Here is a 24,514-nt window from a genome sequence, read left to right as displayed (position 1 = left end):
TTTTCGTTTTATTATCAAAGGTGCTTTCGTTTTACTCCTATGTCCACAAAGTTTATTCACGGATAGACTTTTTTGTTTTGGGAAGGGCACTGATCCCGAAGGTGACGGGGACGGAGTACACGGCTATAGCTATTTCGGATCACGCTCCACATTGGGTGGACCTGGAGATAGGGGAGGAAAAAGAACAGCGTCCACACTGGAGAATGGACATGGGATTATTGGCAGATGAGGGTGCGTGTTTAAGGGTGAGGGGGTGTATTGAAAGGTACTTGGAACTCAATGATAATGGGGAGGTTCAGGTGGGAGTGGTCTGGGAGGTGCTGAAGGCAGTGGTTAGAGGGGAGCTGATATCTATTAGGGCACAGAAAGGAAAGCAGGAACGTAGGGAAAGGGAGCGGTTGTTGAAAGAACTTCTGAGGGTGGACAGACAATATGCGGAGGCACCGGAGGAGGGACTGTACAGGGAAAGGCAAAGGATACATGTAGAATTTGACTTGTTGACTATGGGTAATGCAGAGGCACAATGGAGGAAGGCACAGGGTGTACAGTACGAATATGGGGAGAAGGCGAGCAGGTTGCTGGCCCACCAACTGAGGAAAAGGGGAGCAGCGAGGGAGATAGGGGGGGTGAGAGATGAGGAGGGAGAGATGGAGCGGAGAGAGTGAATGGAGTGTTCAAGGCATTTTATGAAAGATCATATGAAGCTCAGCCCCCGGATGGGAAGGGGAGAATGATGTGCTTTCTGGATCAGCTGGAATTTCCTAAGGTGGAGGAGCAGGAGAGGGCGAGACTGGGAGCACAGATTGAGACAGAGGAAATAGTGAAAGGGATTGGGAGCATGCAGGCGGGGAAGGCCCCGGGACCAGACGGATTCCCAGTTGAATTCTATCGGAAATATATGGACTTGCTGGCCCCGCTACTGATGAGAACCTTTAATGAGGCGAGGACCAACCTGGGTTTGTGAAGGGGAGACAGCTGAATACAAATATACGGAGGCTGCTAGTGGTAATGATGATGCCCCCACCAGAGGGGGAAGCGGAGATAGTGGTGGCGATGGATGCCGAGAAAGCATTTGATAGAGTGGAGTGGGATTATTTGTGGGAGGTGCTGAGGAGATTTGGCTTTGGAGATGGGTATATCAGATGGGTACAGTTGCTGTATAGGGCCCCGATGGCGAGCGTGGTCACGAATGGACGGGGGTCTGATTATTTTCGGCTCCATAGAGGGACGAGGCAGGGGTGGCCTCTGTCCCCGTTATTGTTTGCACTGGCGATTGAGCCCCTGGCCATAGCATTGAGGGGTTCCAGGAAGTGGAGGGGAGTACTCAGGGGAGGAGATGAACACCGGGTATCTCTGTATGCGGATGATCTGTTGCTATATGTGGCGGACCCGGCGGAGGGGATGCCAGAGATAATGCGGATGCTTGGGGAGTTTGGGGATTTTTCAGGGTATAAATTGAACATGGGGAAAAGTGAGTTGTTTGTGGTGCATCCAGGGGAGTAGAGCAGAGAAATAGAGGATTTACCGTTGAGGAAGGTAACAAGGGACTTTCGGTACTTGGGGATCCAGATAGCCAAGAATCGGGGTACATTACATAGGCTTAATTTAACGCGGTTGGTGGAACAGATGGAGGAGGACTTTAAGAGATGGGACATGGTGTCCCTGTCACTGGCAGGTAGGGTGCAGGCGGTTAAAATGGTGGTCCTCCCGAGATTCCTTTTTGTGTTTCAGTGCCTCCCGGTGGTGGTCACGAAGGCTTTTTTCAAAAGAATCGAGAAGAGTATCATGAGTTTTGTGTGGGCCGGGAAGACCCCGAGAGTGAGGAGGGGATTTTTGCAGCGTAGTAGGGACGGGGGGGGGGGGGGGGACGGGGGCTTGCACTACCGAGCCTAAGTGAGTACTACTGGGCCGCCAATATTTCAATGGTGTGTACGTGGATGGGAGAAGAGGAGGGAGCGGCGTGGAAGAGATTGGAGAGGGCGTCCTGCAGTGGGACTAGCCTACAAGCTATGGTGACGGCACCGTTGCCGTTCTCACTGAAGAAATACACCACAAGCCCGGTGGTGGTGGCTACATTGAAAATTTGGGGGCAGTGGAGACGGCATAGGGGAAAGACGGGAGCCTCGGTGCGGTCCCCGATAAGAAATAACCATAGGTTTGTTCCGGGGAGAATGGATGGGGGATTTGGAGCATGGCAAAGAGCAGGGGTAGCACAATTGAGAGATCTGTTCGTAGATGGGACGTTTGCGAGTCTGGGAGCGCTGTCGGAAAAATATGGGTTGCCCCAAGGGAATGCATTTCTGTATATGCAACTGAGGGCTTTTGCGAGGCAACAGGTGAGGGAATTCCCGCAGCTCCCGACGCAGGAGGTGCAGGATAGAGTGATCTCAGAGACATGGGTGGGGGATGGTAAGGTGTCGGACATATATAGGGAAATGAGGGACGAGGGGGAGATCATGGTAGATGAGCTGAAAGGGAAATGGGAAGAAGAGCTGGGGGAGGAGATTGAGGAGGGGCTGTGGGCTGATGCCCTACGTAGGGTAAACTCATCGTCCTCGTGTGCCAGGATAAGCCTGATACAATTTAAGGTTCTACACAGGGCACATATGACTGGAGCACGGCTCAGTAAATTATTTGGGGTAGAGGATAGGTGTGCGAGATGCTCGAGAAGTCCAGCGAATCACACCCACATGTTCTGGTCATGCCCGGCACTACAGGGGTTTTGGGTGGGGGTATCAAAGGTGCTTTCGAAGGTGGTGGGGGTCCGGGTCGAACCAAGCTGGGGGTTGGCTATATTTGGGGTTGCAGAAGAGCCGTGAGTGCAGGAGGCGAAAGAGGCTGATGTTTTGGCCTTTGCGTCCCTAGTAGCCTAGCGCAGGATACTGTTGACGTGGAAGGAAGCCAAACCCCCGGGTGTGGAGACCTGGATAAACGACATGGCAGGGTTTATAAAGTTAGAACGGATTAAGTTCGTACTAAGGGGTTCAGCTCAAGGGTTCACCAGGTGGTGGCAACCGTTCCTCGAATACCTCACAGAAAGATAGAGGGAATGGAAAAGAAGAAGACAACAGCAGCAACCCAAGGATGGCGGGGGGGGGGGGAATCGGACGGACTCTCAGGGATGTTAATGTATATGTATAGGCACTTGTTTTAGGTAATTGTATATTGGACTGTTGGATTGTATCTTTGGAGAGTATTTATTTTTGACAAGGCAGTTGCCATTTAGTTGGGTTTTTGTTTCTGTTCATATATTATTTATTTATTTGTTTAAAACTGGCCACTGTTATTTATATTGCTTTATTGTTTTTTAAAAGAAACATTACATACTGTTATGTTTGGCCAAAAAATCTTGAATCAAATATATTTTTAAAAAAAGAAAAGGCCTTCGACAGAGTCGAATGGAAATACCTCATAGAGGTACTGGAGCGGTTCAGGCTTGGAACAGGATTCACCTCCTGGGTAAAATCCTATACAACGCTCCCATGGCGAACGTACGGACCAACAACACCAACTCCCGATACTTCCAGCTGCACAGGGGCACCAGACAAGGATGCCCACTGTCCCCGCTGCTGTTTGCTCTAGCGACCGAGCCACTAGCAATTGCGCTCAGAGCGGCAAAAAGCTGGAGGGGGATCCGACGGGGCGGCAGAGAGCACAGTGTGTTACTCGATGCAGATGACCTGCTCCTCTACATGTCGGACCCACAAAGCAGCATGGTCGGAATCATCATGCTCCTGAAAGAGTTTGCCGCCTTCTCGGGCTACAAATTCAACATGAGCAAAAGTGAGATCTTCCCGGTATGCCCACAAGTAGGGGGGGTAGCACTAAGGGGACTGCCATTTAAACAAGGCTGACACAAATTCCGCTACCTGGGGATCCAAATAGCCCATGACTGGAAAGGGATCCACAAATGGAACCTCACCAGTCTGACAGAGGAAGTAAAAAAGGACCTGCAAAGATGGAACACATTCCCACTCTCCCTCGCGGGGAGAGTCCAGACGATCAAAATGAACGTGCTGCCCAGGTACCTCTTCCTATTCAGATCCATCCCGATCTATATCCCCATGGCCTTTTTCAAAGTATTAGACAGTTACTGGACGCAAGCATATTAGAGAAAGGAAACTGTAGTGACATGTATGACCGACTAGTAGAAAGGGCCGACACCGTATTGGACGCAACAAGAATGAAATGTGAGGAGAATCTGGGGATCGAAATAGGGTGGGGACTCTGGAGCGAAGCACTGCATAGGGTCAACTCCACCTCCACATGCGCAAGGCTCAGCCTGACGCAACTAAAAGTGGTACATGGAGCCCACTTAACAAGAACCCGTATGAGTAGGTTCTTCCCGGAGGTGGAGGATAGATGTGAACGGTGCCAAGGAGGCCCGACCAACAACGTCCACATGTTCTGGTCCTGACCCAGACTTGTGGAGTACTGGACAGCCTTCTTCGAGGCAATGTCCAAAGTGGTGGGGGTGAGGGTGGAGCCATGCCCGAAAGTGGCGGTCTTCGGGATTTCAGACCAGCCAGATCTATTCCTGGGGAGGAGGGCGGACGCCCTTGCCTTTGCCTCCCTGATCGCCCGCCATAGAATCCTGTTCGGCTGACGGTCAGCAGCACCACCCAAAGCTGCAGACTGGCTGTCCGACCTCTCGGAATCTTTCCAAATGGAGAAAATCAAATTCGCCATCCGAGGGTCAGACGACGGCTTCCACAGAACGTAGGAGCCATTCACCCAATTGTTCCGGGACTTGTTTGTGGCCAACAAACAAGCAGAAGAATAGCAAGGTAGCCAAGAACCAGGGGAAAGCAGCCAAAGCATGAGAGGGAGAGATAGATCGGGAGTGGGGGGGGGGGACGACAGCTCAATTTAAGAAGGAAAGGTGAACCACAGGGGGACGGGGGAAGAGACAGGGAACAATAGAGGAGAGCCAGGGAGGTAGATTGGGGGGGGGGGGGGGGGGGGGGGGGCGGGGGGGCACGGAAACGTTAACTAACTTGACATCCACAGGAGCAGAGAAAAAGGAGAATACAGGCGGAAGACGGGAGAACCAGCTGAAGCGGCAGCGTGCACGAGAAGACAATGGAGGCGAAATACGCCTGGGAGAAGCGAGGGGCAACACCGGCACCAGACCCATTCGAGGAGTGCCCTCCAGAATTGTCTCTCCGGCACAAACAGATGCCTCTATATATATCATATCCTGTGTACACAACGGCAAATATACTCTGTGCAAAAATCCAATAAAAAACATTTATAAATTAAAAAAATATTTTGGGTGTGAACTAGGTCTTGATGAAGACAACTGTGAAACACCAGGTTAAGCAATTTGAGGCTCATTTCAAGCATACTCTGGTTTTAAATGAACTGTTAAAGATCTTGTACAATTTGTAGGTTGGGTGTAACCATTACAGAAGAATTATATTGTCCACAAACAAATTGAACTACATTTTATGTGTATCCACTTGTTTTTGTAATCGATCTGGAATTAGCAAAACCACTGATAATCATTTTGCAGGGAATGTAAATATATTCCGGTTTGTAGGTCTGGTTAACTGATGAAGGCCGGGACTATTGTTGATACAACATGCTGTATTGCAATTTGTTGGGAACCTGAGGGGCCTTCTCTATGTATCCGACAAAATGCAGAATTTACCAGATGTCATATGAAATCTCCTAAGTGGAGAAATTCATTGAAAAAAAGCATCTGCTGATCATATTTTATATAGTTATTTTCACCTCAAATACTATTTGGAACGCTAAGAATTGCTTGTACATAAGGATCAATTTATAAATAACAAGCACACGGCATTCTGCTTTGATTTCACTGAAGTTGAGGCTATTGAAAAAGATTAATGTTGATAGTGAGCAATTCTGTATCACTATTAAAATCATAACCCTTGTGAATGAAACATATTTGGAAAACATATTTTGGTTTGAAATTTATACTGCATTGCAAAGACGTTGAGCGGGATTCTCCATTAGCCGATGCCCAAAATCGTGAAACATGCCCACTGGCGCCTCGACAGCGGAGTCAATGCGTTCCACTCCGCAAGTACAGTAAACGCCATTCGCATATCTTCAGTGTGCCCGACCTGGCATTCTCCAGGGCCTTGCGATGATCTGCCTCCGCTGGGAGGAATTACCGACGGCGTGTTTCACTTGTGGTTGACGAGGGGGAGAGAGGAGGTAGGATATGCAGAGGAACGACCGTGGGCTGCTGTCCTGCAACTGGCAGGGTGTGGGTCTCCGTCAGGCCCGGGAGGGGGCAGCGTAGAGTGACCAGGGGATGGGCCGTTGGGTTGGAGTGACCCCCCCCCCCCAACGGTACCGGGGCGTCCAGGCATGGACTGCCAGTGCTGCGGCCTGCAAAGCAGCCATCTTTCTGCGCACCCCACTGACCGCCCACTGTGGCCCTTGGTTGTGTAGAGTGACACCGACTGTATGGATAACCCCACCCTACCACCCTTCGCACCCCAGCTCCCACCATACACTCCATCACCCATCCCGCAGCCTCCACCCCAACTCTCACCCCACAACCGGCCACCACCCGCCGGCAGGGCACCACGCGGCCCGCCCAAGGGCTACGTCCACAGCAGCCCCTGCAGAAGGGCGCCATGCATGAGTAGCGCCAGCCAACAGTATGCCTGGCAGGAGGGAGAACACCAGGGTCAGAGGCCCCCACGGTACCAGGCACCGACAGGGCCAGGGCTATGGTGGGAACAGCCAGGAGTGGGTGTGGGGATGGGGGCGGATGGTGGGGTCATGCGGGGGCAAGGTCTGCTGTACAGACTGGGGCCACCATGTACCCCAGTAGACCTGGTTGGCCAGGGGGAAATGCACCATGCTAACATATCTGACGCCCTACAGACAATGGACTTCGGAATTCAATCAGGAATGGTAGCCTTCATCCGCGTTGCCGCAGCCCTGGGGGATGCATTCAGGCTGTACGAGCTGGAGCTGCTCGAGGAGGATCCTGCAGCAATGGAGCCTGCCCCAGAGGAACAGGAGGCAGCCGGTGAGGATGGAAGGCCGGCTGTCCAACAGGCCGAGGAGGTGGTGGAAGGTGGCGCCACATGAAGCTTCGTGTGTACTGGCAGCGCCTGTCATTTGAGGACCTGCCAGATCGGGCATACTGTTGAAGACGCTGACTGAGCAGGGGGACAGTGCGACATGTCTGCCAGATCATGGCGCACCTGGAACTGCGGGGGTATGGCGGAGGACACCCACTCCTGGTGGCCTCCAAACTGATGGCCACCCTGAACCTTTGCGCCACGTGGACCATCCAGGCGCTGAGTGGGGACTTGTCTGGAACCTCACAGACCTTGGTGCACAGGTGCATCCACGGCGTCACGAAGCCCCTATATGTCCAGTCGGCACAATACATCAAATTCAATGTGGTCTGAGCCCACCAGGATGCCCAGGCAGCGGGGTTCATCACCATCGCTGAGATGTCCTGGGTCCAGGGGATGATCAATGGGATGTAAGTCCCCCTACAAGCACCGCCCCAAGGCAGGCTGGTCTTCACAAACCGAAACGGGTTCCACTCGATGAATGTGCGGCTGGTGTATGACCATGAGCTGCACATCATGCATGCCAGTGCCCGATGCCCAGGCAGTGTGCACGACACCTTCACCTTGGAACACTTGATGGTTCCCGACCTCTTTGAGGCACACCCCGGCTGGGGGGATGGCTTCCTGGGCAACAGGGGTTACCCACTGCGGTCGTGGCTGATGACACCTATCCAGAGGCTACCAACGCGGAGACCCGTTACAGCAACGCTCAAGCAGCGACCAGGGTCCTGACTGAATGGTGCTTCGGCATCCTGAAGATGCGGTTTGCGAGCCTGGACTGCTCTGAAGGGGTCTTCCAGTATAGCGCTAGGAGGGTGTCCCAAGTCATGGTGGCCGGCTGGGTTCTCCACAAGATCGCACAGCAGAGGGCGACATGCTGGAAGAGGAGGATGAACTCCAGCCTCAGCCGATGAGCAGGATGCAGATGATGGCGAGGACATTGGCCCGGGCAGGTACAGGAGGCCACAAATCATGTACACCTGGGCCGGTATGCATGGGACGCTTAAACCGCCTCTCGGTTCACCAACTAGGGGCCTGGCCAGTGGCACAGACATCCTCCCCCACACTGGCCCACCATCCCCTCCCATTAACACCCTGCCATGCAATTACCGCGCCCCCCCCCTCAAGCTTGCAACCCCTTCGTGATTCCTACCTGCCTCATTACGGGGTGGGGACCCTGGGTTGGCAGTAACAGTCGGACTGGTCCATGGGATGGAGGATGATGACAAGCCGCTCTGCGATGACCGCCGATGCATAGCACCATTCGACAACATCTGAGTCCTGTCCACGGTAGCACAATCCACCGTCAACTGGGTTATCTCCGCATGCGAGCTTGCCCTTCTATCACATGGTCCCACTGAAAACTTGCGGTTGGGGGGGGGGGGGGGGAAAGAGGGATTGGGGTGGGGTACTGGAGCAGTGCATGCTTGCTGAACTGGGTACCCTGGATCAAGCCCACCCCCAATATCCGCCCATAGCCCCCCTACCACCACCAGCACCTCCTCTGCGGGCAACCCGACTACCCATCCCTCACACCCTTCTGACAGAGCACCGAGGAAGGTTGTAACATTGTAAACATGTGTTTAACATGAACAAGTGAGCATATACAGCCTTGTGCCCCAGCCCCTAACACTATGTGCTCGTGTCAACTTATCAGGTGTCTACCTTTCTGGCTTTACAGGCACCAATGCTGTGCCTAGGTGGATCCCCAGGTGGTACATCAGGAGTGGAGGTGGTCTGCTACGATTCCTACCCTGTGATCAGGGTCTGCTTTGGTGCTTGTCTTCTGGGGCGACTGGGTCTGGATGGGCCCGGCTGCTGCTCGGGTGTCCAGGTGCCATGGTGCCACCCTGTTCTGCCCACTGCCCACCAGATGCACCAGGTGCAGGAGGGGGGAGTCTGAGGCGCTGTGATGTTCTGGCATCTCCCCTGCAGAAGTCACCGGCACGGGCCCCATCACCTCTTCCTCCTTTGGGTGGCTGATGGCCCCCGGGCTACTCCATGAGACGGGGGTGCGAGCGGAGCTAAGCTCTGAGGCTCCCCCACCACCTGGTGCTGCCAGTCCTGGAGGCCCGTTGTGGTGTCGACCAGGGTCTCAATACTCGCACCAATGGAGCACAGGGAGTGGACCACCTCCCTCTGGGGCTGCGCCACATCACGCTATGATTGTGCCACCACGTCAGGGTCTGAGTCACATCAGCCAGTGACTGCGCCACCTCTCTCTGGCTCTGTGCCACGTCGGCCAGCACCTGGGCAATGCTGCCGACACCCTCAGCCGTGACCCAGTTACTGGGCCACGCTCTGGAGCGCCGCTGCAATGTCCACGTGGCACTGTGATAGGGCAGCCCTGTCCTGGGCCTCGGCCACCACCCGCAAAGAGTGCCCAGGCCTTGGACATCTTGACCCATGGCCGAAACCTTTGCCCCAAGGCCTCCACCTCTGATGCCACCGATGTTGGCCTGAGTGGCACCATGGTCAGCACCAGCTCCTGCTCCTTCAGACAGTTGGACTCCTCCAACTGCACCTGCAGGCACTGGATGGTAGCCGACACCCCCTCATAGGAACACAAGGACATAAGAACTAGGAGCAGGAGTAGGCCATCTGGCCCTTCGAGCCTGCTTCTCCATTCAATGAGATCATGGCTGATCTTTTGTGGACTCTTTATTCCATCATTCTTCAAAAAACTATCTATTTTTATCTTGAAAACATTTAATGAAGTAGCCTCAGCTGCTTCACTGGGCAGAGAATTCCATAGATTCACAATCCTTTGGGTGAAGAAGGTTCTCCTAAGCTCAGTTCTAAATCTACTTCCCCTTATTTTGAGGCTATGCCCCTCATGTAGTTCCTGGCTCTGAGACTGCATTGCCACTATAGAAGGGACCGCCCTTTCCAGAAGCCCGAGGGGCTGATGACACACACGTGCCATAGGTAAGGGCAACTCAGAGGGGTCTGAATTGCTCGCCTGATGTTGATCTCCACTTCGGTGTTTGCCCTCTCCCCGGGACCACCAATCAGGTCCAGTGCCTGCAGCTCTGCTGTGGTGAGGGAGTCTTTTTCCTTTCACGGTGGTCATGGGCCGTCTTCTTCTGGGGCTGGGGTTCAGAAAATGCACAGTGTTAAGACAGTCGGACATGCAGCACAGGGTGGTGGGTAGCTGGTGGGCTTCGTGGAGGGTACCTACCATGGCGGCCAGTATGAGTGCTGGCATATGTGGGCAGCACGGTAGCATTGTGGATAGCACAATTGCTTCACAGCTCCAGGGTCCCAGGTTCGATTCCGGCTTGGGTCACTGTCTGTGCGGAGTCTGCACATCCTCCCCGTGTGTGCGTGGGTTTCCTCCGGGTGCTCCGGTTTCCTCCCACAGTCCAAAGATGTACAGGTTAGGTGGATTGGCCATGATAAATTGCCCTGAGTGTCCAAAATTGCCCTTAGTGTTGGGTGGGGTTACTGGATTATGGGGATAGGGTGGAGGTGTTGACCTTGGGTAGGATGCTCTTTCCAAGAGCCGGTGCAGACTCGATGGGCCGAATGGCCTCCTTCTGCACTGTAAATTCTATGATAATCTATGATATGGTGCAGGGTGGGAGTTCAGTCACCCTCCGAGGGTGTGGGCTTACGGATGTGTGGGTCGTGTGTTAGTGCCAGGGACACAGTGCTGCTTACTCACCCTGGCTGCCCTGAGGTGGCTGCACAGTATTTTCAGCAATGCTGGCCAGTTCTGCGGTGTTGCCCATGGTGCTCACGGCATTGCCCACCTGCGCCCAGGCCCAGTGCACAGCAGTGAGTAGCACCTCCTTACCACCCCGGGGTACAGGATAGCCCGCCTCTCCTCCACGGCGTCCAGCAGTGTCTCTAGTTCTGTGTCGGTGAAACAGGGTGCCGCTCTTCTTGCTGCCATGTTGTTGGTTGGGATGATGTGTGTGGGGAGTGAAATGTGTATATGTGGCTGCAGCCTGTCAGCATCTCGAGTGTCAATCCTGCCCCGGCGAATCAGACACCGTTTTTTATTGGAATCAGTCATATTCCACATGGCACCGGTGATAAACTATTAACGTTGATGAATTGCTCTGGGAAGGGCCCCAATTTTCTTGTTGTAGAACACCACCTATTCAGTCCCGGCATCAACACTTAATTTCTGAAATGGAGAATCCCGACGGTTGTTTTCACAAGCAGTTATTCACTGCCTTGTAACAAAGACAGTACTGCTTTAAACCATCAGCCTACTGAACCATGTACTAGACCTTGGAGTGGTGGGTTTCTGGTCCATTCTTCACTCACCATTTGGTGGCCGGTGAAGAGCAGTTATTATAATAGTTGAGCAAAGAGGCTCTCAACGTGGAGCGATCCATGAGGGTCCTCCAGATGGTCCACAGGCTGGTCCAAAGATGACGTGCAAAAGCTGACGGAACAAAGCAGAACCCTGATCAACACAACTCTTGCAGTCACATAACCAAACTGGTTCCCACGTGCAAGGCATGAGTCATCACGAGCTTGAGTAACAAGCAAGATTTATCAGAGTTTGTTTGATTAATAGAGGTGTAGGATTAATTTCTCAAACAAATTCATTGTGATGATTTTATAACAGGTATTAGAATGTTTCAAATAAACATGTTCTTTTGCAGATTTATGTTTATAATATGAAAATGTCTTCCTCTTTCTGACATGAATTCATAACTTACTTATAATATTAAATTAAAAAACACAAATCTACTACATTATTTTGTGAAAAAGCAGTGAAATATTCACAGTTTCCTATGTTCCCATTAATCCTGATCATTTTTTGCGGTGGCAAGCAGATGGAGTAGGGCTATTAGGGAGCCTGCAGGGTCTTTTGCCCCGCGTGTGTGGACAAAGATGTTTGAGAACCATCGATCTAAGCAGCAAGTTCCTGTCCTGCCCAGCTGCAAGAAGGGCATGGCCTTGCGGTATTGGTAAGAAAAGCAGATGGTAAATAAAGATCCAACGGGGTTAAATTATGAGGACATTATGCATGGATCAGACTGGTATTTCCTCGAGTGAAGAAGATTAAGGGATAAACTAATTAAAGTGTTTGAGATTATTAGAGGATTTGATAGAGTCGACAGAAAATAGTTTATCCATGGGGAGGAATTTAGATCAGGGTCATAATCTGAAAATCATAAAGTCAGAAGTGGGGATGTTCACTGATGATTGCACAACGTTCAGCACTATTTGCGACTCTTCAGATACTGAAATCGTCTGGGCAGTGTCATATGCAGTGACCTACACAACATTCAGGCTTGGGCAGACAAGTGACAATATTTGTGCCTCATAAGTGCCAGGCAATGATCATCTCCAACAAGTGAGGATCCAACCAGCTGACCTTGACATCCATTGGCATGACCAAAGCTGAATCCCCACTATCAACTTCCTGGGGTTACCACTGACCAGAAATGTAACAGGATCAGCCATATAATGACTGTGGCTACAAGACCAAGTCAAAGGTTGGGAATTCTGTGCCAAGTAATTTACCTCCTGACTTCTCAAAGACTCTCTACTATCCACAAGGCTCAAATCAGGAGTGTGATGGAATACCCTCCACTTGCCTGGATGAGTGCAGCTCCAACAACACTCAAGAAGTTTGACACCATCCAGGACGAAACGGCCCAATTGATCAGTATCCTATCCACCACCGTAAACATTCACTGCCTCCACCCCCGACACAACATGGGTAGAATTCCACACTTGGTATGGTGATCAGCAGGCACAACTGGAAGAGCCACGAATCCTGGTCTTCCCTAACTCGAATAAAAACTTATATTATGCTGGCTGCCACGAATCACGTCCACATTGTATGAGTGGGGCTGGTGGGAGCGGGCACATGGCGGGTGCCGTGAACAATGGCAACCCACCGCAAACTTTAAAAGCAGCATCCACAGGCCGCTAATGAATCTGTGGCTATAGAATGGCTGCTGCAGGCCACAGAAAATGGGAGGGGAGCCCCGGTGGACAGCAAGCGCCCCGTTTCCCTGATGGCTGCCTCAGAACCCTGGTGGAGGCAGTAACGGAAAGGATGGACATCCTGATGCCATGGGATGGAAGGAGGAGACCATGCGACGTCACTAAGAAGGCATGGATCAAGGCGGCAGCAGGGGTCAATGACCATGACCTTGTCCGGAGAACCTGGGTGCACTGCCAGAAAATCTTCAGCCACCTTCGGCATGGGTGAGTGATAAGTGGACATTGTGCTGAATGAGGCACTGAGGGTGCCCATTGATTGTTGAGAACAAGTGTGTGAATTGCAGATAGTCTCAGAGCACACATGTGCTGGTGCATCTCAAGGCTGGAGAGATGAATCAGAAGCCTTTGGCCCATCAAAGGTTCAGATGTCCAAAGGGGTGGTAACATGCCCAACCCTCACAGAGGTATTTTGAGTTGGGGGGTGCAGCATGGTCAGGGATTGGAGATGAAGGTTTCAGCACTCAATGGAGCTCTGCCCTGACTTGCAGGAGAAATTAAGCCACAATTGTGAGCGATCTGCCACTGATGAGGTGTGAATCCTGGCGATCCTGACCAGCCAGGAGCTGGGGAATCATGGAACTCAAAAGCGAGTGAGGAGACAGGTCATCAGGTCACGGAGAAGCTGGTGTTTCTGAAGAGCATAAAAGCCCAGTGGGCAGAGGTGTGACAGATTCAGGCTGAAAGTGATGAATGAGTGTTTCAACCATCAGAACGACCTGTCCATTGAGACAGTTCAATGTAACTGAGACAAATCGTGATGAGCAGCATGTGCTGAGAATTTAATCTGTGTGATATGAGTCATGTATGTTATCCATTGTTTTCATCCCTCAGGAGAACTGTCCAAAATAGCCAGCCAGGACTCAATGACCCTCCCTTGACACCCGAGACATTGAGGGATGCACCTGTGGCACACTATATCTCAGCACCAACGCAGATACTTGTATACTAATGGCGTGACCATGTCCAATGACTTGTTAGGGCACAGCAGTGAGGGCACATCACACCCGCTGAGGAAGATAACGGAGGCCCAGTGTGACAGCTGTCAGTGGACAGCTGGAGACAAGGAACATGCTGAGTCTAAGGAAGATGATGAGCCTCTGGAGTCATCCATAAGGCGGAAAATGCTGAATGTCTAGCGGGATCTGCGGGGAGGTCTAGCGGAGATCCCTAAGGGTTTGCATGCCATGGTGTCTGTCATGGAGGAGTCCTTACGGAGCATGAATACTGTGGTGACCTTGAGCTCTGAGCGCACAGCCTCATCCATTAAGAGAGTGGTGATCCGCACGGACAGGCAGCTCCAGGAGCACAATGACATGATACTGGGGTTGAGCAGAGACCTGCAAGCCCTCAAACAAGCACTAACTTCAGGGGGTCAATGCTTTGTGGGAGGAGGCGACAACCAGTGTTACCGATGGTCACACATCCTTCATTATTGAGCAGGGGGGTAAGAACCAGAATGGTGCATGTGGTGGCTGTCATCTCTGTGGACTCTTCTCAAGGAGCCCCAGTTGAGGGCAGCAAACAAACAGATGCTATTGTTTTCTATCATTTGAAAAACTATGTTAATGATCTGGATGGATTTCATACAACTCCTACAGTGCAGAAGGCTATTCGGCCCATCGAGTCTGCACTGACCCTTCAAATGTGCACTCCACCCATTTCCACCCTGCCCTATCCCCAACCGAACGTGCACATCCTTGGACATTAAGGGGAAATTTAGCATGGCCAATTCACCTAACCTGTACATCTTTGGACTGTGGGAAGAAACCAGAGCACCCGGAGGAACCCACGCAGGCATGAGGAGAATGTACAAACGTCACACAATCACCCAAGGCCGGAATTGAACCCGGGTCCCTGCAGCTGTGAGGCAGCTATTCTAACCACTGAGCCACCGTGCCACCCCAAAGTGCATTGATTTGTTTCATGTTAATTTTCTCACCATAAATAATGTGTGCAATCAAGCCAGAAATGTCCTGCGTGCTGCATTAGTGTCACATAACATAAGAACTAGGAGCAAGAGTAGGCCATCTGGCCCTTCGAACCTGCTCCGCCATTCAATAAGATCATGGCTGATCTTTTGTGGACTCAGCTCCACTTTCCCGCCTGTACACCATAACTCTTTATTCTTCAAAAAGCTATCTATCTTTATCTTGAAAACATTTAATGAAGGAGCCTCAACTGCTTCACTGGGCAGGGAATTCCATAGGTTCATAACCCTTTGGGTGAAGAAGTTCCTGCTAAACTCAGTCCTAAATCTACTTCCCCTTATTTTGAGGCTTTGCCCCCTAGTTCTGCTTTCACCCGCCAGTGGAAACAACCTCCCCGCATCTATCCTATCTATTCCCTTCATAATTTTATATGTTTCTGTAAGATCTCCCCGCATCCTTCTAAATTCTAATGAATACAGTCCCAGTTTACTCAACCTCTCCTCGTAATCCAACCCCCTCAACTCTGGGATTAACCTCGTGAATCTGCTCTGCACACCAGCGCTAGTACGTCCTTTCTCAGGTAAGGAGACCAAAACTGAACACAATACTCCAGGTGTGGCCTCACCAACACCTCAGTTGCAGCATAATCTCCCTAATCTTAAACTCCATCCCTCTAGCAATGAAGGACAAAACTCCATTCGCCTTCTTAATCACCTGTTACACCTGTAAACCAACTTTTTGCGACTCATGCACTAGCACACCCAGGTCCCTCTGCACAGCAGCATCTTTTAATATTTTATCATTTAAATAATAATACCTTTTGCTGTTATTCCTACCAAAATGGATAACCTCACATTTGTCAACATTGTATTCCATCTGCCAGACCCTAGCCCATTCACTTAAACTATCCAAATCCCTCTGCAGACTTCCAGTATCCTCTGCACTTTTTACTTTACCACTCATCTTAATGTCTTCTGCAAACTGGGACACATTGCACTTGGTCCCCAACTCCAAATCATCTATGTAAACTGTGAACAATTGTGGGCCCAACACTGATCCCTGAGGGACACCACTAGCTACTGATTGCCAACCAGACAAACACCCATTAATCCCCACTCTTTGCTTTCTATTAATTAACCAATCCTCGATCCATGCTACTACTTTATCCTTAACGCCATGCATCTTTATCTTATGCAGCAAACCTTTGTGTGGCACCTTGTCAAAAGCTTTCTGGAAATCCAGATATATCACATCCATTGGCTCCCCGTTGTCTATCGCACTGGTAATGTCCTCAAAAAGTTGCGCTAAATTAGTTAGGCACAACGTGCCCTTTATGAACCCATGCTGTGTCTGTCCAATGGGACAATTTCCATCCAGATGCCTCGCTATTTCTTCTTTGATGATAGATTCCAGCATCTTCCCTACTACCGAAGTTAAGCTAACTGGCCTATAATGACCTGCTTTCTGCCTTTTTTAAATAGTGGTGTCACGTTTGCTAATTTCCAATCCGCCGGGACCTTCATCATTGTCTGTTGACAGAGGTCCGGGGTGCCAAATATTATTTCAAAGGGAATGGGCTCATGGAAAGGATCAGTGTTATCAGTTTGGAATTGATTTGGAGGAAGGCAGGACATGCCAGCCTATCTGAAGAACCTCTGAACCAGGGTGTCCCTGCGTCCCTGAAGGTTCCTAATTGCATCCTCATCTTCTGGCATCAGCATCTGAGTCTTCGTCTGAGGCAGGTACTGCAGCATCCTCATCCTCCAGCTCAAGGGGCCCCCTCCTAGAGACCGAGATTGTGAAGAGCACAGCAGACACCTACTATGAGTGAGACTTGCTCGGGCAGAAACTGCAGCGGTGACCCCAGATCAGTTGAGGCATCTGAACGTTATATTCAGCAGCCCAATGGTCCTCTCCACCACCGCCCTCATGGCAGTGGTTGTAACTCTGCTCAGCGTCTGTCTTCGGGCACCTGACGGATGTCATCAGCCACCTTTTCAGCAAGATACCACTTATGGCCAATCACTCACCCGTTAAGACGAGCTGGAGCGGCAAAGCGCCTGGGCATCTAGGAGTGGTGGAGAATGTATGAATCGTGTGATCTTCCTGAGTACCTTGCACACACCTGCAGAATCTGGGTCCTGTTCACAAAGGCACCTGGCTGGCCATTCACCTCGTCTCCTGCAACCCCAGTCACTCCCAAATCATCCCCATACCCACATTCTCCCCGCATTCATCTCCCCAATCACCCGCCCATTCATCCCACCCCCACAATCACCCCCCCCATTCATCCCCATCCAACCCCCCATTCACCCCTCCATCATCCCCCCAATCACCCTCCCATTCATTCACCCCCCACAATCATCCCCCTATTTATCCCTCATAATTCCCCCACATTCTTCCTTCATCCCCCCCCCCCATCTGCCATTTATCCCAACCATCCTTCGACCCCCATCCATCGTTCCCCATTCACTCCCCCCGCCCTTACCCCCTGCTTCCACTCACCCCCCTCCCCCTTACCCCCTGTTACCATGGAGACGGGGCGGGCTTTGTGCAGTTCTCGCGAGTTGAGGCCGCTCTCGCTTCCTGCGGCCTGGTGAAGAGGGTTCGCGGCATCGGGAAGGAACCTTCTGGGCGGACGAGATACCACAACCCGCTGGCCGGCAGGGCCGATCCCCCCTCCCCTCTGCCGGGGTTTGGCCGGAGCGGAGGCGGCTGCGGGAGGTAAGGATGGGAGATGGGCGGGGAGGAGGCATCCTGCAGAGAGCACCCGGCTTCTCCCCACCACAGAGAGTTTCGACCCGGGGCGGGGGGCGGTCAGAGACCTCCACATTCGGCCCTTCCCCGGGGTGCAGAGACCTTCACATCCACCCTCCCCTTCCCTGGGCCACAGAGACCTCCACATCCCCCCCCCCCCCCCCCCCCCGGGGGTGCAGTGACGTCCACATCCCCCCACCCACTTCTCTGGGGATGCAGAGATCTCCACATTCCCCCTTCCCCGGGGGTGCAGAGACCTCCACATCCTCCCTCCCACCCCCTTCCCCGGGGGTGCAGTGACGTCCACATCCCCCCACCCACTTCCCTGGGGATGCAGAGATCTCCACATTCCCCCACCCCCTTCCCCGGGGGTGCAGAGACTTCCACATCCCCCCCCCCCCCCTTCCCCAGGGGTGCAGAGACCTCCACATCCCCCCACCCCCTTCCCCGGGGGTGCAGAGACCTCCACATCCTCCCACCCCCTTCCCCGGGGGTGCAGAGACCTCCACATCCCCCCACCCTCACCCCCTTTCCCAGGGGTGCAGAGACCTCCACATCCCCTCCCCCCCCCCCCTTCCCCAGGGGTGCAGTGACGTCCACATCCCCCCCCCCCCCCTTCCCCGGGGGTGCAGAGACGTCCACATCCCCCCACCCACTTCCCTGGGGTGCAGAGATCTCCACATTCCCCCACCCCCTTCCCCGGGGGTGAAGAGACTTCCACATCCCCCTACCCCCCCTCCCCCCGGAGGTGCAGAAACCTCCACATCCCTCCCCCCCCCCCCCTTCCCTGGGGGTGCCGAGACCTCCACATCCCTTCCCCGGGGGCACAGAGACTGCGACATTGCCACCCCTGCCCCCGAGGACACACACAGCTTCACCCTCCCTCTCCGTTGGGGCACAGAGACCATCACATTTGGATTTGAATTTAGATTTGTTTATTGCCACGTGTACCGAGATACAGTGAAAAGTATTGTTAAACACGGGAGGGTTTAAACTAGTATGGCAGGGGGTTGGGTACCGGAGCAATACGTCAGAAGGTGAAAACATTGAGGGAGAACTAGGGAATAGGGCCAGTATGGCTCTGAGGAAGAACAGACAGGGAGATGTTGCTGAAAACAGCAGGACTGGTGGCCTGAAGTGCATATATTTTAATGCAAGAACATAAGAACTAGAAGCAGGAGTAGGCCATCTGGCCCCTTGAGCCTGCTCCATCATTCAATGAAATCATGGCTGATTTTTTTGTGGACTCAGCTCCACTTTCCGGCCCAAACACCATAACCCTTAATCCCTTTATTCTACAAAAAACTATCTATCTTTATCTTAAAAACATTTAATGAAGGAGCCTCAACTGCTTCACTGGGCAAGGAATTCCATAGATTCACAACCCTTTGGGTGAAGAGGTTCCTGCTAAACTCAGTCCTAAATCTACTTCCCCTTATTTTGAGGCTATGCCCCCTAGTTCTGCTTTCACCCGCCAGTGGAAACAACCTGCCCGCATCTATCCTATCTATTCCCTTCATAATTTTATGTTTCTATAAGATCCCCCCTCATCCTTCTAAATTCCAACGAGCACAGTCCCAGTCTACTCAACCTCTCCTCGTAATCCAACTCCTTTAGCTCTGGGATTAACCTAGTGAATCTCCTCTGCACACCCTCCAGTGCCAGTACGTCCTTTCTCAAGTATAACAGGTAATGCAGATGAACTTCGAGCTTGGATTAGTACTTGGAACTATGATGTTGTTGCCATTACAGAGGGAAGTTGGTTGAGGGAAGGACAGGATTGGCAGCTAAACGTTCGCGGATTTAGATGTTTCAGGCGGGATAGAGGGGGATGTAAAAGGGGAGGAGGAGTTGCGCTACTGGTTAGAGAGAATATCACAGCTGTACTGAGGGAGGACACCTCAGAGGGCAGTGAGGCTACATGGGTAGAGATCAGGAATAAGAAGGGTACAGTCACAATGTTGGGGCTTTACTACAGGCCACCCAACAACCCAACAGCCAGCGGGAGATAGAGGAGCAGATAGGTATACAGATTTTGGAAAGGATTAAAAGCAACAGGGTTGTTGTGATGGGAGACTTTAACTTCCCCAATATTGACTGGGACACACTTAGTGCTAGAGGCTTGGATGGGGCAGAGTTTATAAGGAGCGTCCAGGAGGGCTTCTTAAAACAATATGTAGATAGTCCAACCAGGGAAGGGGATATACTGGACCTGGTATTGGGGAATGAGCCCAGCCAGGTGGTAGAAGTTTCAGTAGGGGAGCATTTCGGTAACAGTGACCACAATTCAGTAAGTTTTAAAGTGCTGGTGGACAAGGATAAGAGTGGTCCTATGGTGAATGTGCTAAATTGGGGGAAGGTTAATTATAACAATATTAGGCAGGAACTGAAGATCCTTGATTGGGGTGGATGTTTGAGGGTGAATCAACATCTGACATGTGGGAGGCTTTCAAATGTCAGTTGAAAGGAATTCAGGACTGGCATATTCCTGTGCGGAAGAAGGATAAATACGGCAAATTTCAGGAACCTTGGATAAAGAGAGATATTGTAGGCCTCGTCAAAAAGAAAAAGGAGGCATTTGTCAGGGCTAGAAAGCTGGGAACAGACAAAGCCTGTGTGGAATATAAGGAAAGTAGGAAGGAACGTAAGCAAGGAGTCAGGAGGGCTAAAATGGGTCACGAAAAGTCATTGGCAAATAGGGTTAAGGAAAATCCAAGGCGTTTTACGCGTACATAAAAAGCAAGAGGGTAACCAGGGAAAGGGTTGGCCCAATGAAGGACAGGCGAGGGAACCTATGCGTGGAGCCAGAGGAAATGGGCGAGGTACTAAATTAATACTTTGCATCAGTATTCACCAAAGAGAAGGAATTGGTGGATGTTGAGTCTAGAGAAGGATGTGTAGATAGCCTGGGTCACATTGAGATCCAAAAAGACGAGGTGTTGGGCGTCTTGAAAAATATTAAAGTAGATAAGTCCCCAGGGCCAGATGGGATCTACCCCAGAATCCTGAAGGAGGCTAGAGAGGAAATTGCTGAGGCCTTGACAGAAATCTTTGGATCCTCACTGACTTCAGGTGATGTCCCGGAGGACTGGAGAATAGCCAATGTTGTTCCTTTGTTTAAGAAGGGTAGCAAGGATAATCCAGGGAACTACAGGCTGGTGAGCCTTACGTCAGTGGTAGGGAAATTACTGGAGAGAATTCTTCGAGACAGGATCTACTCCCATTTGGAAGCAAATGGACGTATTAGCGAGAAGCAGCACAGTTTTGTGAAGGGGAGGTCGTGCCTCACTAACTTGATAGAGTTTTTCGAGGAGGTCGCAAAGATGATTGATGCAGGTAGGGCAGTGGATGTTGTCTATATGGATTTCAGTAAGGCCTTTGACAAGGTCCCTCATGGCAGACTGATACAAAAAGTGAAGTCACACGGGATCAAGAGTGAGCTGGCAAGGTGGATACAGAACTGGCTAGGTCATAGAAGGCAGAGAGTAGCAATGGAAGGGTGCTTTTCTGATTGGAGGGCTGTGACCAGTGGTGTTCCACAGTGATCAGGGGCATCTTGACAAATACATGAATAGGATGGGAATAGAGGGATACGGACCCCGGAAGTGCAGAAGATTTTAGTTTAGACGGGCAGCATGTTCGGCACAGGCTTGGAGGGCCGAAGGGCCTGTTCCTGTGCTGTACTTTTCTTTGTTCTTTGTGTACAGCTCAGACAGATCATTCCATGCATGAAAAGAAAATACATAAGGCAAGCATAAAATACACATCGCCCACCCCCTTCCCCTTGGGGCACAGTATCCTTCAATCCCCTTCCCCATGGGTCCCTGGGACCTCCGCATCCCCACTTTAGGGCAAAGAATCCTCCACATCCTCTTCCCCATGGGTCACAGAGAGCATCGCACCGCCTTCCCAGAGGGCACAGAGACCACCTCATTCCCCCATAGGGGGCAAAGAGATTTCCCTACCCCTCTTCCCCAGGGGGCACAGAGACCTCCATATCCCATCTCGCTCCCTGTTCACTATACTAAGATGTCCCAAGGTTCTTTATTGTCAATTAAATATTTTTGGCCTGTAATCATTGTTATAATGTAGGAAATGCAGCAGCCAATTTGGCCACAACAAGATCCCATAAGCAATAATGAAGTAATGACCAGATATTTGTTGAGAGATATATACTGACCAGGACACCAGGCCAGCTTTGAAATAGTGCCATGGGGTTTTTTTGGAGGGAGGTTTTGGTTGGTTTTGCCAACTTTGTTTTCTGAAGGTGCTGACAACAAGTGAAATATGTACTCCACGTGACTATTCTTGAGCCGGTTGGCAGCTGGGTTGACTATTGGGGACAACATGGCTGAGCCTGATTTTGTTTCACCTGATCTTCACGTATGTGCAGGTCTGCAGAGATTAGTGAATGAGTTGTAGGTTGTATCTCCACCTTGTCCCCACAATGTGGAGATGCCAGCGTTGGACTGGGGTGGGCACAGTAAGAAGTCTTACAACACCAGGTTAAAGTCCAACAGGTTTGTTTCGAATCACTAGCTTTCGGAGCACTGCTCCTTCCTCAGGTGAATGAAGAGGTGGGTTCCAGAAACATATATATAGACAAACTCAAAGATGCAATATGATACTTTGAATGCGAGTCTTTGTAGGTAATTAAGTCTACAGGTCCAGACGGTCCTAACCCCCGACCCCCCCTCCAACACCATCACAATGAATAAGGAATGCCAGGCAACAACCTGAGGAGCCAAAAGACGGCAGAATCTGTAACAGTCTGGAGAGAAAGATTGAGGCGATGGCGAATGCGCAAGATGATGAGGAACCAGCTACACCCGAAGGGATGGGCTGCCAGAACGTATGCCGGGCTTACCCGCCCCCCCCCCCCCCCAAATAAATGAATGGAGGGACCTTCAAAGATGCTACAAAGTGGCACAGTGGTCAGCAGTGCTTCCTCAGCACCAGGGACCCGGGTCCGATTCCGACCTCGGGCGACTGTCTGTGTGGAGTTTGCACGTTGTACCCCTATCTGCATGGGTTTCGGTTTCCTCTCACAGTCCAAAAGATGTGCAGGTTTGGTGTATTGGATATGCTAAATTGTCCCACGGTGGGTTACGGGGATAGGGCGGGGGAGTGGGCCTGGGTAGGGTGTTCTTTGATAGGGTCGGTGCTGACTGGATGGGCCGAATGGCTTCCTGCTGCACTGTAGGAGGATTGGTTACAGGGATAGGGCGGGGCAGTGGGCCTGGATAGAGTGCTCTTTCTGAGGGTGGGTATAGACTCGGACTGAATTGTTTAATTCTGCACTGTAGGGACTATGGGAAAATGTGCAGAATAACAAGTCACACTAGCTACAGGTTTGTAAGTGGGTGTGAGAGACCACACACCATTTATGTTATAACTACTGTTAGCACATTTTCAAACTTGAACCTGAGATTCCAGTTGTATTTATGTACAACTAATGACTTATATACAACCAATGTAGGTATTGTCATCAATGCAGATGGCCATGATCTTATAAATGAATGGTCCCTCCATTCATTTATGGTGGGGGGACGGGGACGGGTGGAACATAGCCTGGCATATGTTCTGGCAGCCCATCCCGTTCGGGTGTGGCTGGTTCTTCATCGCCTTGTGCGTTCGCCATCGCCTCAATCTTTCTCTCCACACTGTTGCTGATTCTGCCCATCTTATCAGTAGGAGTGGCCAATCCACAGTCCTTGTAGAGACAAAGTACTGCATTCACACTGAGGACACCGTTCATTGTATTGTGAGGCACTACCGCTGTGATAAATGGGATAGATTTAGACAGATCTGGTTGCTCAAGACTGGATATCCATGAGGTGCTATGGGCCAGTAGCAGTTTTGTATACTGCCACAATTTGACTAGGCATATCCCTCACTCTCTACCATTATAATATTATGCATTGGACCAGCGCTTGTTCAATGAGGAGTGTAGATGAGCATGTCAGGAGCAGCATCAGCCATACTGAAAGGGGGGTGTCAACCTGATAATGCAGCATGCAATCAGATGGAGCAAAGTGATCCCACAATCAACAGACCAAATTAAAACTCTGCAGTCCTGCCACATTCAGTCACGACTGGTGCTGGAAAATTTAAAAAACTAACAAGAGAAAGAGGTTTCAAGGACATCTTCCTGATGTGTAAAAGACGAGGCTGTAGTTTCTGCAACCATCTTCAGCCAGTAATGCCAATTGGATGATACATCTCATTTCACTTGAGATCCCCACCAGCACAGAACCAGTTTGCAGTCAATTTGATTGACTCCACATGAAAACAAGGACCAGCTGAGTAAACAGGGTATGGGTTCTGACAACATCCCGGCTGTGGTGCTGAAGACTTGTGCTCCACAACTAGCTGTGCCTCAAGTCAAGCTGGTATAGCTACAAAAGTGGCAGCTACCTGACAAAGTAGAAAATTGCCGAGGTATGTCCTGTCAACAGAACGCAGGACTGCTCCAATCCAGCCAGTTACTGCACCATCAACCTACCCTTAATCACAATGGTGGAAGATGTCAAAAACAGTGCATTCTACCAACAAATAACCTGCTCATCGAAGTTCAGTTTGAGTTCCACCTGGGCCACTCTTCTCCAGATCTTATTACAATTTAGTCCAATCATAGAACATTGCAGCGCAGTACAGGCCCTTCGGCCCTCGATGTTGTGCCGACCTGTGAAACCACTCTAAAGCCAATCTACACTATTCCCTTATCGTCCATATATCTATCCCATGACCATTTGAATGCCCTTAATGTTGGCGAGTCCA

General features: G+C 51.1%; 1 protein-coding gene across 3 annotated transcripts in view; it reads left to right on the top strand.

Moving 5' to 3' along the window:
* The first annotated feature begins 17,526 nt into the window (after positions 1 to 17,526).
* The window catches only part of vamp4 (vesicle-associated membrane protein 4), a 150,724-nt gene continuing 143,736 nt past the window's right edge, over positions 17,527 to 24,514 (top strand). For all 3 annotated transcript variants that reach the window (XM_072511550.1, XM_072511551.1, XM_072511549.1), the window contains exon 1: positions 17,527 to 17,701. The gene's annotated coding sequence lies outside the window, so the exon portion shown is untranslated. The remainder of the gene's footprint in view (positions 17,702 to 24,514) is intronic.

Source organism: Scyliorhinus torazame, chromosome 7 (assembly GCF_047496885.1).
Source record: "Scyliorhinus torazame isolate Kashiwa2021f chromosome 7, sScyTor2.1, whole genome shotgun sequence".
Lineage (NCBI taxonomy): Eukaryota > Metazoa > Chordata > Chondrichthyes > Carcharhiniformes > Scyliorhinidae > Scyliorhinus > Scyliorhinus torazame.
This window is presented reverse-complemented; position numbering and strand designations above follow the sequence as displayed.